Raw genomic sequence first — 15126 nt, 5'->3', positions numbered from 1 at the left:
AAAACCAACAGCGGGGCGCCCGGGTGGCACAGCGGTTAAGCGTCTACCTTCAGCTCAGGGCGAGATCCTGGCGTTATGGGATCAAGCCCCACATCAGGCTCTTCCGCTATGAGCCTGCTTCTTCCTCTCCCACTCCCCCTGCTTGTGTTCCCTCTCTCTCTGGCTGTCTCTCTGTCAAATAAATAAATAAAATCTTTTAAAAAAATAAAAATAAAAAAAATAAAACCAACAGCTACTACCACCTTTTGTTATCAATACTCTGGCTCCATCCTCCGCATATTAGGAGCCACTTATTGAACACATACAGGTGACGAAACTGCCTTATGCACTTTGTATGAATGCATTATTGATTTATTCTTGACAATATTGTGAAGTAGGGATCATTATTAAGCCTATTTTATAAATTATAATATTAAAAAAGAAAAGAAAGCATAAGTTAATTGTCCAAGTTTCCAAAACATGTAAGTAGCAGAGTGAAAATTCAGATCTGCTTCTATGTGAAACCAGAATCCAAGCTCTTATCTGCTAAACTCTATCACTATTGGTTAAAACTAAGGATTACTAGGTTTCTTTTAGTTTAATTCAATTATATTCAGAGATTATACCTTGTATGATTTCAATTCATCATAATTTTCTAAGTTTTGTTTTATGATCCAGAATATTGTTTTCGTCAGTGTTCTTGGTACGCTTGAAGAAAACCTATATTCTATTGCTGTTGGGTGGAGTTTTCTAAGAATGTTAATTAAATCCAGTTGGTTGATGGCATTTTCCAGTTCTATATCTTTGTTAATTTGCTCTTTACTTGTTCTACCAATTACTGATGGAGGAGTCTGAAGACTCCAATTGTAACTTGTATTTTCTAGTTCTATCAGTTCTTTCATAATGTATTTTGGAGCACTACTCTGAGATGCCTACACATTAAGGATTATTATGACTTCTTAATAAATTAACTCTTTTATCATTATGTAAAGTCCATCACTATTCCTGGTTATTTTCCTTGTTCTGAAGTCTACTTTTTCTGATTAATCTAGCCACTCAGCTTTCTTTTCAGTAGTGTCTGTATTGTATATCTTTTTCTATCCTTGTGGTTTTAATCTACAATATTGTTAAATTTAAAGTGAATTTCTTCTCCCTTCTCCTCCTGCCCCCCCCCCCGCTTGTGCTCACTCTCTCTTTCTCAAAATAAATAAAATAAAATCTTTAAAGTGAATTTCCTGGAGGAGCACATAGTGGTTTTTTTAATCCATTCTGACCATTTCTGTCTTTTAATTAATGTGTTTTGATCATTTACATTTAGGGGCAACTGAGTGGCTCAGTCAGTTAAACATTTGCCTTCAGCTCAGGTCATGATCCCAGGGTCCTGAGATCGAGCCCTCCATCAAGCTCCCTGCTCATGGAGTAGTCTGCTTCTCCCTCTGCCCCATTCCCTCCCCTCCCCCTGCTCGTGCTCTCTCACTCTCTCAAATAAATAAATAAAATATATTTTTTAAAAAGATCATTTACATTTACATATCATTTACATTTATGGGTCTATCATTTTACTATTTGTGTTCTGTTTGTTCTCTCTATATTTTGTTCTTTTTTCCACTTCTTACACTCTTTTGGATTATTTGAAATTTTTGTACTCCATTTTAATGTACCTCTTGAGTTTTAAGATTATATATCTTTGTATAATCTTTTACTGGCTTCTCTAGGGATTATAATATGCATATTTAAGTTTTCAAAATCCATTTAAAATTAATATTTTACCACTTCAAGTGGAATGTAGGTCCTTTTAGTCCTCCCTCTTTATGTTGCAGTTGGCATATGTATTTTAGATCTACATACCCCACCAGACAATGTTATAACTTTTGCTTTTTTTTTTAAAGATTTTATTTATTTATTTGTTGGAGACACAGAGAACAAGCAGGGGGAAGTGCAGGCAGGGGCAGAAGCAGGCTCCCCGCTGAGCAAGGAGCAAAATGCAGGACTTGATCCCAGGACCCTGGGATCATGACCAGAGCCAAAGGCAGACGCTTAACCAACTGAGCCACCCAGGCATCCCATAACTTTTGCTTTCAACTGCCATATATATATATATAAATAGATAGATAGATATATTTTATGGTTTATATATATATCATGGTTTATATATATATTTAGGATTTTACTTATTTATTTGAGAGAGAGAGGGAGAGAGCAAGAGTGGGAGGGACAAAGGGAGAGGGAGACAGAATCCCAAGCAGACTCCACACTAAGCATGGAGTCCAATGTGAGGCTCGATCCCACAACCCTGAGATCATAACCTGAGCTGAAACCAAGAGTTGGACGCCTAACCAACTGTGCCACCCAGGTACCCAGCCAAATATATTTTAAAGAACTTCAGGAAAATAGTCTATTATATTTACCCACATTTTTACCATTCCAGTTCCAGGTCCCCTCTGGTGTTATTTCTCTTCTATCTGAAGAATTCATCCATTATATCTTTTAGAACAGGTTGCTGGTGATGAATTCCTTTAGTTTTCCCTTATCAAGAATGTCTTCATTTCACCTTTATTAACTGAAAGAAATTTTTACTGGACATAGACTCTGGATTCTTTTCTTTCAGCACTTTTTAAAAATATTGTGACAGGGGCGCCTGGGTGGCACAGTGGTTAAGTGTCTGCCTTCGGCTCAGGGCGTGATCCCGGCGTTACGGGATCGAGCCCCACATCAGGCTCCTCTTCTATGAGCCTGCTTCTTCCTCTCCCACTCCCCCTGCTTGTGTTCCCTCTCTCGCTGGCTGTCTCTATCTCTGTCGAATGAATAAATAAATAAAATCTTTAAAAAAAAAATAAAAATACAAAATAAAAAAATACAAAAAAAATAAAAATATTGTGACAATTTCCTTACTTCTGGCCTTGGTGTTTTCGATGAGAAATCCTCATTTATTCAACTCACTCTTCCTTTATATTTAAAGATTTTATTTATTTGAGAGGGAAAGAGATCATGAACAGGGAGATGGGCAGAGGGACAAGCAGACTCCCTGCTGAGCATGGAGCTCAATGCAGGGCTCCATCCCAGGACCCTGAGATCATGACCTGAGCCAAAGTCAGATGCTTAACCAACTGAGCCACTCAAGCACCCCTGTTTTTAGTAGCTTGAATTTCATGTACTTGGATGTGGATTTCTTTGAATTAATCCTGTTTATGGTTCACTGAGCTTGAATATATATGCATATGTTTCACTAAATTTGGGGAATTTCTAGCCATTAATTCTTTTGGGGGTTTTGGGGGGGTTCAAGTTTTTTTTTTAAGATTTAAAAAAAATATTTATCTATTTAAGTAATCTCTACACCCAATGTGGGGTTTGAACTCATGACCCTGAGATCAAGAGTCACATGCTCTTCTGACTGAGCCAGCCAGGCACCCCTCAAGTTTTTATTTTAATCACCTGGTTCTCATCATGACAAGTGCACTCAATCACCATTGCCTATTTTACCCATTCCTTTCTCTCACCTCCCCTCTGATAACCATCTGTTTTCTATAGTTAAGACTGTTTCTTGGTTTGTGTGTATCTCTCTTTTTTCCCCCTTTGCTCATTTGTTTTGTTTCTTAAATTCCACATATGAGTGAATTCATGGTATTTGTCTTTCTCTGACTGACTTATTTCCCTTAGCATTATACTCTCTAGCTCTACCCATGTCATTGCAAATGCCAATATTTCATTCTTTCTATGGCCGAATAATATTCCAGTGTGTGTGTGTGTGTGTGTGTGTGTGTGTCTTCTTTATCCATTCATCATTCAATGGACACTTGAGCTACTTCCATATCTTGGCTATTGCAAATAATGCTGCTGTATACATAGGGGTGCATATATTCCTTTGAATTAGTGTTTTTGTATTCTTTGGGTAAATACCCAGTAGTGCCATTGCTGAATCATAAGGTAGTTATATTTTTAACTTTTTGAAGAACCTCCATTCTCTTTTTCACAGTAGCTGTACCAGTTTGCATTCCCACCAAAGGGCACAAGGATTCCTTTTTCTGCACATCCTCACCAACACCTGTTGTTTCTTGTGTTGTTGGTTTTAGTCATTCTGACAGATGTGAGGTGATGTCTCATTGTGGTTTTGATTTGCATTTTCCTGATGATTAGTGATGATGAGCACTTTTCATGTGTCTGTTGGCCATCTGGATGTCTTCTTTGGAGAACTGTTCATGTCTTCTGTCCATTTTTTAACTGGATTATTTGTTTTTTTGGGTGTTGAGTTTTGTAAGTTCTTTATATATTTTGAATGTTAAACCTTTATCCAAGTCATTGGCAAATATCTTTTTCCATTCTGTAGGTTGCCTTTTAGTTTTGTTGATTATTTCCTTCACCATGCAGAAGCTTTTTCTTTCAACATAGTCCCAATAGTTTATTTTTGCTTTTGAATCCCTTGCCTGGGGGGACCCATATAGAAAAAAATTGCTATGGTGTATGTTGGAGAAATTACTGCTTATACTCTCTTCTAGGATTTTTATGGTTTCAGGTCTCACACTTAGGTCTTTAATCCACTTTGAATTTATTTTTGTGTATGGTGTAAGAAAGTGGTCCGGTTTCATTCTTTTGCATGTTGCTGTCCAGTTTTCCCAACACAATTAATTGAAGAGACTATCGTTTTCCTTTTGCTTATTCTTTCATCCTTTGTCAAAGATTAATTGACCATATAATTGTGGGTTTATTTATTTTTTCTATTGTGTTCCATTGATCAATGTATCTATTTTTGTGCCATCACCATACTGTTTTGATTACTATTTTGTAATATAACTTTAAATCCGTAATTGTGATGCCTCCAGCTTTGCTTTTCTTTTTCAAGATTGCGTTGGGTATTCAGGATCTTTTGTGGTTCCATACAAAATTTAGGATTGTTTGCTCAAGTTCTGTGAAAAATGCTGTTGGTATTTTGATAGGGATTGGATTAAATGTGTAGATTGCTTTGGGTAGTGTAGACATTTTAACAATATTTCTTCTTCCAATCCATAAGCATAGAACATCTTTCCACTTCTAAAAATATGGAATGTTTCATGATTTTGCATGTCATCCTTGCACAGGGACCATGCTAATATTCTCTGTATTGTTCCAATTTTAGTATACGTTCTACCAAAGAAAGCACCCAGCCATTAATTTTTAAACATTTTTCTGTACCACATTCTTTCAGTTCTCTTTCTGGGATTCTGATAACATTGCAGTTAGATCTTTGGTGTTACCCTATAAATTTTTGAAGCTCTGTTTATCTTTCAACCGTTTTAAATTGTTGTTTAGAATGGATATTTTAATGCAACAATTTGTCATCCTCATTTTGCTATTGAATCTATCCACTGAATTTTTCAAATTTTCAGTCGTATTTTTTTAGTTCTAAAATTTTCATTTGGTTATTCATTTGGGATCTTCCATTTCTTTGCTGAGACTCTTTAAATTTCCATTTATTTCACTTCTTGGAGTATTGTTGTCATACCTACTTGAAAGTCTGATAATTCCAACATGTATGTCATGTTGGCATCTATTGATTGCTTTCTGCCTTGTAAGTTAAAATTTTCTTGGTTCTTTGTATGCTGAGTAATTTTAGATTTTAATGTGGACATTTTGAATATTATGTATGAGACTTGGGTCTACCTTAAATCCTCAGGAGAATGTTGATATTTTTGTTGTAGTAGGCAGTCAACATATTCAGGATGCAAGTTTCGATCTGCATTCTGTGAATTGTGGTTTCAAAGTCAGTTCAGTTTTCAGGGGCGCCTGGGTGGCACAGCGGTTAAGCGTCTGCCTTCGGCTCAGGGTGTGATCCCAGCGTTATGGGATCAAGCCCCACATCAGGCTCCTCCACTATGAGCCTGCTTCTTCCTCTCCCACTCCCCCTGCTTGTGTTCCCTCTCTTGCTGGCTGTCTCTATCTCCGTCAAATAAATAAATAAAATCTCTAAAAAAACAAAACAAAGTCAGTTCAGTTTTCAAAGCTTTTCCAGTGTTATTCTAAACTGTCTCACATGTGCACCACCCAATGACCAGTCTAGAACCTGATCAATGGTCTACTCCATTGTTCAGTTCTCAAAGCCTTTGATACTGTGTAGGGTTGGGTCAATGCATCACAGCCCAAACGTGAACCCAGGATTTCATACACCACTTTTTGGGAGTACTCATACACTTTAGGGTTTCACTCTCTTGAGCTCCCTTCTTCTCACATCTGCTCTGACATTTCCAGCTCCCTGAAGTCCTTCTTTTGGTCCTCTGTCCAGAAAGCTAGGGCTTTAGTTTCCATAATCTCCCATGCACTTCCCATGACTATCCCTGCATCCAGGACCAAGCAGCAGGAGAACAGAGAGATAAAAATACAATGGATATTTGCCCCGTTGGTCTTGGACCACATTTTCCCTGGTCAGAGGGGATTTCTCTCTCTCAGTGTTTTAGGTATCTGCCTCTTCACCACTCTCTAATATAAGGGTAAGTCGGTTCTGAGCAAGGGTCTCTTTAAGAATGAATGAGTTTTAGTAAAAAGGAATTTGTGCTGTGTCTTCATATCTTGTATAATAATAGCTTTATTTATTTTTTAGGGGAGGTTGCAGTTATATTATGGATAGTCAAATCTCCAAATAAGTTTTCTGTAATAATCGGAATTACTTTCATAATCACAAACAATAAATACTATTTAAAAATGAAATAGCTATACAGATTGTTAAGAAGATTCTCCTTATTCTGTAATGCTGGTTTAATGTGATTGCTAAAGTCACAGGCACATACCACCACTGTTCTGATACAGAATCTTTTCCTTTTTTTAAGTATGCTCACACCCAATGTGGGGCTTGAAATCATGACCCCAAGATTAAGAGTTGCATGCTCTACTGACTGAGCCAGCCAGTCACCCTTGTTCCCACACAGAAACCTGAATTTTTAAAGCTTGGCTGAGCTCCAGTCACAGCAAAGCAATCAAAGGAACCTTCTAACTTTGGGAAATTCCATGTTCTCTTTGTTCCCATCTTATTGTGGCTGTTCACAATGAGAGATAAAAGGTCAGGACTTTGCTTTCAAAAAACCAACTTGGACAAATCAAGATAAATACGGTCCCGAACTCATTTGCATGAATGAATCCCTAGTCAATTCTTCCAGACAGAAGATGTCCTTGAGGGGAGTCTGGCATGAGCTTGAAAATATTATCATAGAATTCATGTTTGACTGCTTCCTCTTTCTGGTTCATGGTTGAAGTTCAATGGTCAGAGATAGGTAAACAGTTAATGGTTTGATGTTATGGAAACTGAATAATGAAAGTTCACATATTGAGAAGGAGGAATATGATATCAGAAAAAAACTCCTCCCTTTATAAGGAAACTTTAATTACAGGGAAACCATGAAACTAATCACCTGACTTGATAGCAGCTGTTTTTTTTTTTTCTAGGCATTTTGTTATAAGGCTCTGTGTTGATGAGAAAGCTAAAAGATATGGAATTATCACCTACGGCAAATAAAATAAATAAATGAAAATACTGAAATAATCAAATAAAAATATTCAGTCAATTCTTTCTCTGCCACAAGAATAATATTGTTATTGCAGATTTTAGATAATATTCACAGTATATGTGAAAAGTGACTAAACTGTAGGAACAAAAAGCAGATCAGTGTCTGCCAGGAGCTGGGGCGGGGGGTCACAGAAGGAGGTGGCCTTAAGAAGCACAGGGAAATATTTGGAGTGATAAAACTGTTCCATAATTGAATTGTGGTTATTTGTGTGCTTCTGTTAAAACTTGCAGGGAGAATATTACTGTGCGTAAATTGTACCTTAATAAAAAGAGTTTTTTACGTGCCTGGCACATAGTAGGTAGTCTACAAGAGAAACAGAGAAATAAGTTTTTGCTTTAGAGCATGTTATATACTAGAAAATGGAAAGAATGTGTCCATAAACTTCATACTCATATTTTGAAAAGCCATTGTGATCAGTGTAACAAAAGTTGGAATGCCCATAAACCATGTTTCTATCATTACCCATTGATAAGATATGGGAATAGGGCTTTAAAAGGGTGGCAGTCGGGAGGCCCTGTCAGTTCTCTCTAGTTTGGAGGTAGAAAAAGCAATTTTTCAAGTAAAATGACTCAGCACAAGTTTATTTAACAGGCTTTAACCCCGAAAGCTGAGAGATGCGCAGTCGTGACAACACTCCAGATCATGGTCACACTGACCAGTAACATTTGAATAAATGAAGCACGAGTCTTTCCCACAACTCTCATGTACTTTGACAGATGTGCTTCCACAGATATGTGACTGGGATGGGGACAGAGCACGAGGCATGTGGCAACCACTGAAGTGGACAGAAGTGAAACAACACCAAACAATGGAGTATTTTGCAAGTTAAAGTTACTGACATACTATAGGTTTATTCATTGCTAATAATGGTGAAAAGTTAACATTTCTTGAGTTCTTACATATAATGTCCAGAAATTTGCTAAATGTTTTACATTTGTTACTCACAATAATCTATTACTATAGTATTATTATTGCCTCCATTTCACAGATTGGGAGAACTGAGGCTAGGATGTTGAGTCACTTGCCCAAAGTCACAGAGTAGGTAGATGTGACAGAACTGGGATTTGAATCCAGTCTTTCATAATCTAAACTTCCTGCTCCTAATTGGTGTCCTACAATGGCTATTCACTCAGTGGAAAGGCTTTTTATTGGGTCTTCTAATAGCAATACAGTATTTATTGCAGAAAAATATTCCTTTCTTTTATAAATTGCGTATTGCAGAAAGACCTTGTGAAGGAGACCGGATGGATTGAAAATTGAAGGTATTTTAGATTTTTTTCTTTTTTTTAGAGAGAGAGAGAGCACGGGCAGGAGGAGCAGAGGAAGAGGGAGAGAGAATCTCAAGCAGACTCCAGGCTGAGCACTGAGCAGGAGGCAGAGCTCCATCTCATGACCCTGAGATCGCCACCTGAGTTGAAACCAAGAGTTGGCTGTTTAACAGACTGTCCACCCAGGTGCCCCTTAGATTTTTAAATAAGGGCCTGAGAGCTTACGTCTTCAGTCTGAGGCTTAAATATGACTTTATTTCTAAGGGAAAAGAGCAAATCTTTGTGGAGATCGGCAGCATTCTGATGAGGGTCCTAAGGCCTATACTTCTAACATCAAGGCAGGGCACTCTGACCTTGCCCTGAAACACCAGAAGCAAGGTTTGGAAAGCTGAGCCTTGTGAAAATGGGATGGAATAAGCCAGAGTCTTGAAAGATAGCTGAGCAAATATTGAGGTCAAGAACTCTACATGAGTCTTAATCTAAGCGGAAGCCAACATCTGGAAATCAGATTCTCTATTTCTTAAGACTGACAATGATCCTACACCTCTTGAAGCCAATACGTGGAACAATAATAAAGTCTCATAAGCATCCAGAACACAGAGCTTTTGTTATATGATGGCTCAACTTTGATGAAAGAAATGTTCTGAATCGGGGTTGCTTTTCTTTGTTCAGGAAAAATTAGAATTCATTTCAGAAATTGTATTTTTTCTGTTAGAAGGACTGTCCTGAATTTAAACATACCACAAATCATTCAATAAAACTGTCTTACCTTTCTAGAAGGTAGTAGAACTAGAGTCTATGGTTATTCTATTTATTGTCTAATAACACATGACACATATTATTGGTACCAAATTCTTAGCTCTGCAATATATGCAGCTTAAATACTTCATTTATACTATTTTTTAATTTTGCCATCTTCATTGGTCTGTCCTTCTTAAGCTCTCTGTAGGAGGAAGAATGGAGTATTTCTTCTGCAGTCAAATATATGAATATTCACATTAAGTGCAATAAAGAGACTATAAATAGTTCAAGTCAAATTTTACTATAAATCAGTTACAGAAGAGCTTTTGTTTTCCAAAAATATTTCTGGACTTCTGATATCAGTTTATGGACCTGTAATACTAGGCTAGAAAGGAGCTTTATTTAACTGAAGAGAAGTTATACTTTAAACTTAAATAAATTACAATCCTAGGCTTAAAAATATACATGTGCCTGGGGCACCTGGGTGGCACAGTCATTAAGCATATGCCTTCGGCTCAGGGCATGATCCCGGGATTATGGGATCGAGCCCCACATCAGGCTCCTCCGCTATGAGCCAAGCTTCTTCCTCTCCCACTCCCCCTGCTTGTGTTCCCTCTCTCGGTGGCTGTCTCTCTATGTCAAATAAATAAATAAAATCTTTAAAATATATATATGTGTGTGTGTGTGTGTGTGTGTGTGTGTGTGCCTAGATACATGCACAAATCACAAACAGGTGTTAAAATCATTTTCTTATCTAAAGTCTTAAAGGAAACATACATATATATTCACAATACTGAATCTGAGATTTGTTTTGAGAATCTTGATGCTTTTAGCAGGATGGTAATCCATTACATCCCTAAATTTATATTTTGTCAAGCACTTTCATATTTACTGTCACATTGATCCTTACACCATTTCTGTGAAATAAACAAAGCAGGAATTATTAACTTTAAAAATCACATCAATTTTTATCTGGTTACCAAAGGAAGGCATTCTTGCAAATAACGTGGAAGATAAAAGAAGAAAGAAAAAGTTGGCGGGTCTCCCCTCCACCCTCGTTTTACAGAGAGAGACACTTAAGAATCAAAGAGGTTCAATGGCTAACTCTCAGTCTAACAGCTAGAAAGTAGATCTGGAGTTGAAATCTACTCTGACTCCAACCAAGACTTGTGAATTTTATTCTTTCAACAATACTTAGTGAGCACCAACAGTGTCAGGCTCTCTCCTAACCATATCCACTATACCACAGTGGCTGTCAGATAGGAACCACAAGACACAGAATTTTACAGCTTAAAACATCCATAGGACCTAGATCCAAAGAGTATGATAGGACTATACTGTTGGCAGAATTTTTTTTTCATTTTAAGGAGAATGTTAAATTTGCTAAGTCAAAGAGAATCTTCCTTCTCCAAATTCTATTTAAACTGTTTGGCGAGTACCTTGAACCCAATAATCACTTCAGGGCTTGAGGGTCAGCACACTAATGTAGATTTGAGCCACCACGGACCAGCCATTCCCATAAGTGACCACACTTACTCTGTAAGATGTAAACTTTAAGATGTGCGGCTACTAGAGTCCATTGATGGCTGAGGTTAAAGGGACGAATGCAGGCCAGTTTGATGACCTATTGAGGATATTTCCAAAGCCTTATTCTTGGCCCTTTACTATGGTGAAATTGTTGTCATTAAACTGTTCTTGACGGGCTTTGGAAAATTGACTATTTAGTGAATTGACCTAGAAATATTTGGTCCAAATGTCAACTTTATGGTGAAGGCTCTCAAATTTAGGGTTTTCTCTCCAACTGAGGTCATACATATGCTCTGTATTTAGGTTTGGGGTTACCATAACAAAGTACCACGAACGGGGCGGCTTAGCAACAGAAATTTATTGTTTCACAGTTTGGGATGCTACAAGTCTGACATCCGAGGCGTCAGCAGAGTTGGTTCCTGTAGAACGCTGTGAGGGAGAATCTGTGTCATGCCTCTGCCAGCTTCTGGAAGTGCAGGCATTCCTTGGTTTATAGGTAGCATTCTCTCTGTGTCTTGCCTCTGTGCATGTCTGCGTCCAAATTTCTCCTTTTGATAAGGACACCTGTATTATTGGATTAAGACCCACCCCAATGACCTCACTTTAACTTGATAAGCTCTGTAGAGATCCTAGTTGCAAATAAGGTCGCATTCTGAGGTACTGGAGGTTAGGAATTCAATATATCTTTATTCGGGTTGTGATGGTTAATGCTATATGTCAACCTGGAGGATGTTTTTGGATGAGATTAACATTTAAATTGGTGAACTCTGTGTAAAACAGTTTGCCCTCTATAATGTGGGTGGGCCTCACCAAATCAGTTGAAGGCCTGAATAGAACCAAAACACCAGCGTTTTGAAACAAGTGGAAATTCTCCAGTAGACTGCCTTTCAACTTCATCTGTACCATTACCTCTCCTGGGTCTTCAATCTGCTAGACTTTGGACTACAGCATTACCATTGGCACAGTCCATGCTAGGGATACTCTAACAAGTTAAAAAGAGACATGCATCACAGGACTTCAAAATTTATGCCCTGTTGTCATAGTATACCACTTGTGGCATTTCATGAATTAATATTTTTGTACAAATTCTGAAATCATTTTGTGAACGTTACAACTATATTGCATTACATTTTTGGTGTTTAGTATCAAACAGGTGTCTTTGAAATATACCATAAATTTTGCAGCCCTGTTTTGGAATTTATTTCTATTTTAATATTCTGGAAGCCTCAAAAACGGGAGCTTAAGTTTTTCTCCACTTCTGGCTCTATTTAGCTGCTCCTTCTCCACTATTACCTCTCCCACTTGCTTCCTATTGCCAGGAAAGCCTTGCTATCTCTTGCCTACTGGTCTTTGCATACATTCTTCCTTCCATGAGGTCACATTCATAACCTGCTTTTAGAAATCTTCCTAAATAGGGGCACCTGGGTGGTCATTTGGTTAGGTGTCCAACTCTTTATCTCTGCTTAGCTCTTGATCTCAGGATTGTGAGTTGAAGCCCTGTGTTGGGCTCCATGCTGGGCGTGGAATCTACCTAATAAAAAAATAAATTAGGGCACCTGGGTGGCTCAGTTGGTTAAGCATCCAACTCTTGATTTGGCTAAGGTTGTGAGATCAGGCCCTGTGTTGTACTCTGCGCTCAACCAGGAGTCTGTCTCTCTCTCCCCTCTGCTTCTCCCCCACCCACACTCACTCTCTCTCTCTCTCTCTCTCTCTCAAATAAATAAATAAGTAAAAATATAATCTTTTTTAAAAATTAAAAAATAATTTAAAATTAAAAAAATAAATTTAAAAAGTCTTCCTGAATAAACTCCAGCCTTATTTAATCACTCTCAAATTTTTTTCTTTTTTTTAAATGTATTTCTTTAGAGAAAGAGTTGTGGGGGAGGGGAAGAGGGAGAGGGAAAGAAACAATATCATGCAGACTCCCTGGTGAGCCGGCAGCTGTATGTGGGGCCCAACCCCATGACCTGAGATCAGACCTGAGCTAAAATCAAGAGTCAGTCACTCAACCAACTGAGCCACCCAGGCTAACTTAACCACTCTCTAACTAATTCCATATTTAATTCATGCTAGTATAAGAGAAATTCTCTCCTTCCATTTTCCACACCATGTTTCCAGCCTCCTTTCCACATAAGTGTGCTTTTTTTAAAAAAAGATATTGTTTATTTATTTAGAGAGTGAGCATGTGCAAGCAGGAGGGAGAGGGAGAGAATCTGAAGCAGATTCCACACTGAGTACAGAGCCCAATGTGGGACTCCATCCCACGACTCCAAGATCAGGACCTGAACCCAAACCAAGAGTCAGATGCTTAACTGACTGAGCCACCCAGGCACCCCTCATATAAGTGTGCTTTTGTGACGAAGTTCTCTCCAGTGGCCTAGAGGTCAATCTTAGAAATTGGAATCTAAATTATGGCAGGAAGCCGCTGAAATATTAGAAGCGAGTGAGTGATATGATTCTGTTTTTACTAGAAGGATTACTCTGGCTGATCTATAGAGAATGGATCAAAAAAGGCAGAAACGGAATGGGAAGACAAGACAGGAAGTCCAAACATTAATCCAGATGCGAAGATTTCAGCTTTTACTAGGATGTGCAATGAGACTGAGAAAGAAAAAAATAATGGGTTAGATTTGAGGAATGAGACAGGAAGGAGCTTTCAGTAATGACTAACAGATATAAAAAAGATGGTCAACCTCATCTGTAATAAGATAAATGCAAATGAGTTCTATAGTGAGATCACTTACTTAGGGAAAAATCCAAAAGTCTGGTAACACACTGTGTTCGTGGGATTTGGGGAAACAATCTCATTTAATGCCGGTGGGAATGCCAAATGGCATAGACTCTCTGGAAAAGTAGTTAGCAACATAAGCATTTATCCTTTGACTCAGTAAAAATTGATACCAAAGATATGCTGACAAATATACAGAATTGATATATGTGGAAAGCTATTTGTCACAGCATTTGTAATAGCAACCAGTGAGTGTACTAGAGCTGGCTTTTATTGCTTACAAGAATTAGTTGTTAAATTTTCAGGGATTTTGTAAACTGGTTGTTAAACATAGTGATTGCAATTAAATAAATTAACTTGCAATTAAATAAATTATATTTAAAAACAGAGGTAATAAGCACTCAAAATTTATCACTTCTTAGGTATTTTACTATATTTTATTATTATACGTCTCTTGAGAGTTTAGATGTGTTATATCTGAATGGTGGAAATTCTACATAATGGTGTGCTATACATCACTTCCCAACTTCAAATCCAGTGACATGATGTTAGTAGCTTGAAATCAGCCATGGTGGGAATATTTACACCACACAGAAATTTGCAAACATTCCAAATCAAAGCTTTTTTCCCCTGAGGAGAGCTAATTGTTAAACATTTACACACAACTGGAAAAAATCCATCAAAAGCATTCTGGTTGAATAAACCATGATATATCCATTCAGTGAAGTACCATACAACTATAAAAGGAAATAGGGCTATTTTTATATACTCCTATAAAAGTGATCTCCAGAGTATACAGATAAGTGAAAAAGCAAGTTGAAGAAAAGTATGTATAATATGCTTTTAAAGCAGGGAGTTTACAAAGGCATGTATATTTTTGCTAATTCTTTTTTTAAACAGAAGGCTAAGCCAGGAAAGTTTTTAAATGGCTGCATACTAGGGAGAGAGAAGAAACTATAAGAAAGATGGAAATAGATGATTGACTTCTTTGAATATACCTTATTTGGTAGATTTCTTTGGAATCATACAAATTTTTTACGTAATTAAAAATTAAGATCTTATTAAAAAAAAAGAAATCCCTAAACATCTGAAGCAAAATGAAACAAATCAGTCTATGCAGTGAATTGATGACGTAATCATATAGAGAAGAGTTATTTCAAACGAACCGAAAACACAATAATTTTATTTGGCTAGTTAGATATAGGCTGAGAACCAACATAAATACATGAAATATAAAAAAATCTTAGAAATTTTTCAGTAATCATATTGCTAGTGATAAAATTGGTTATGTCATTTTGAAACTATTATATACAACCTACGACAAAGAAACTAAGTAATGATGCTTATGCCATTA

The 15126-nt window shown here is 37.3% G+C and overlaps 1 non-coding gene across 1 annotated transcript; it reads right to left on the bottom strand.

The window, feature by feature from the left end:
* Positions 1-5006: 5006 nt before the first annotated feature.
* Positions 5007-5111, bottom strand: LOC117795643. Its single transcript, XR_004619722.1, has one exon. It is a non-coding gene; the product is annotated as a U6 spliceosomal RNA (small nuclear RNA).
* Positions 5112-15126: the final 10015 nt, after the last annotated feature.

The sequence above is a fragment of the Ailuropoda melanoleuca genome, chromosome 1 (assembly GCF_002007445.2).
Source record: "Ailuropoda melanoleuca isolate Jingjing chromosome 1, ASM200744v2, whole genome shotgun sequence".
Lineage (NCBI taxonomy): Eukaryota > Metazoa > Chordata > Mammalia > Carnivora > Ursidae > Ailuropoda > Ailuropoda melanoleuca.
The sequence above is the reverse complement of the archived record's forward strand: the minus strand, read 5'-3'. Positions and strand labels throughout refer to the sequence as shown.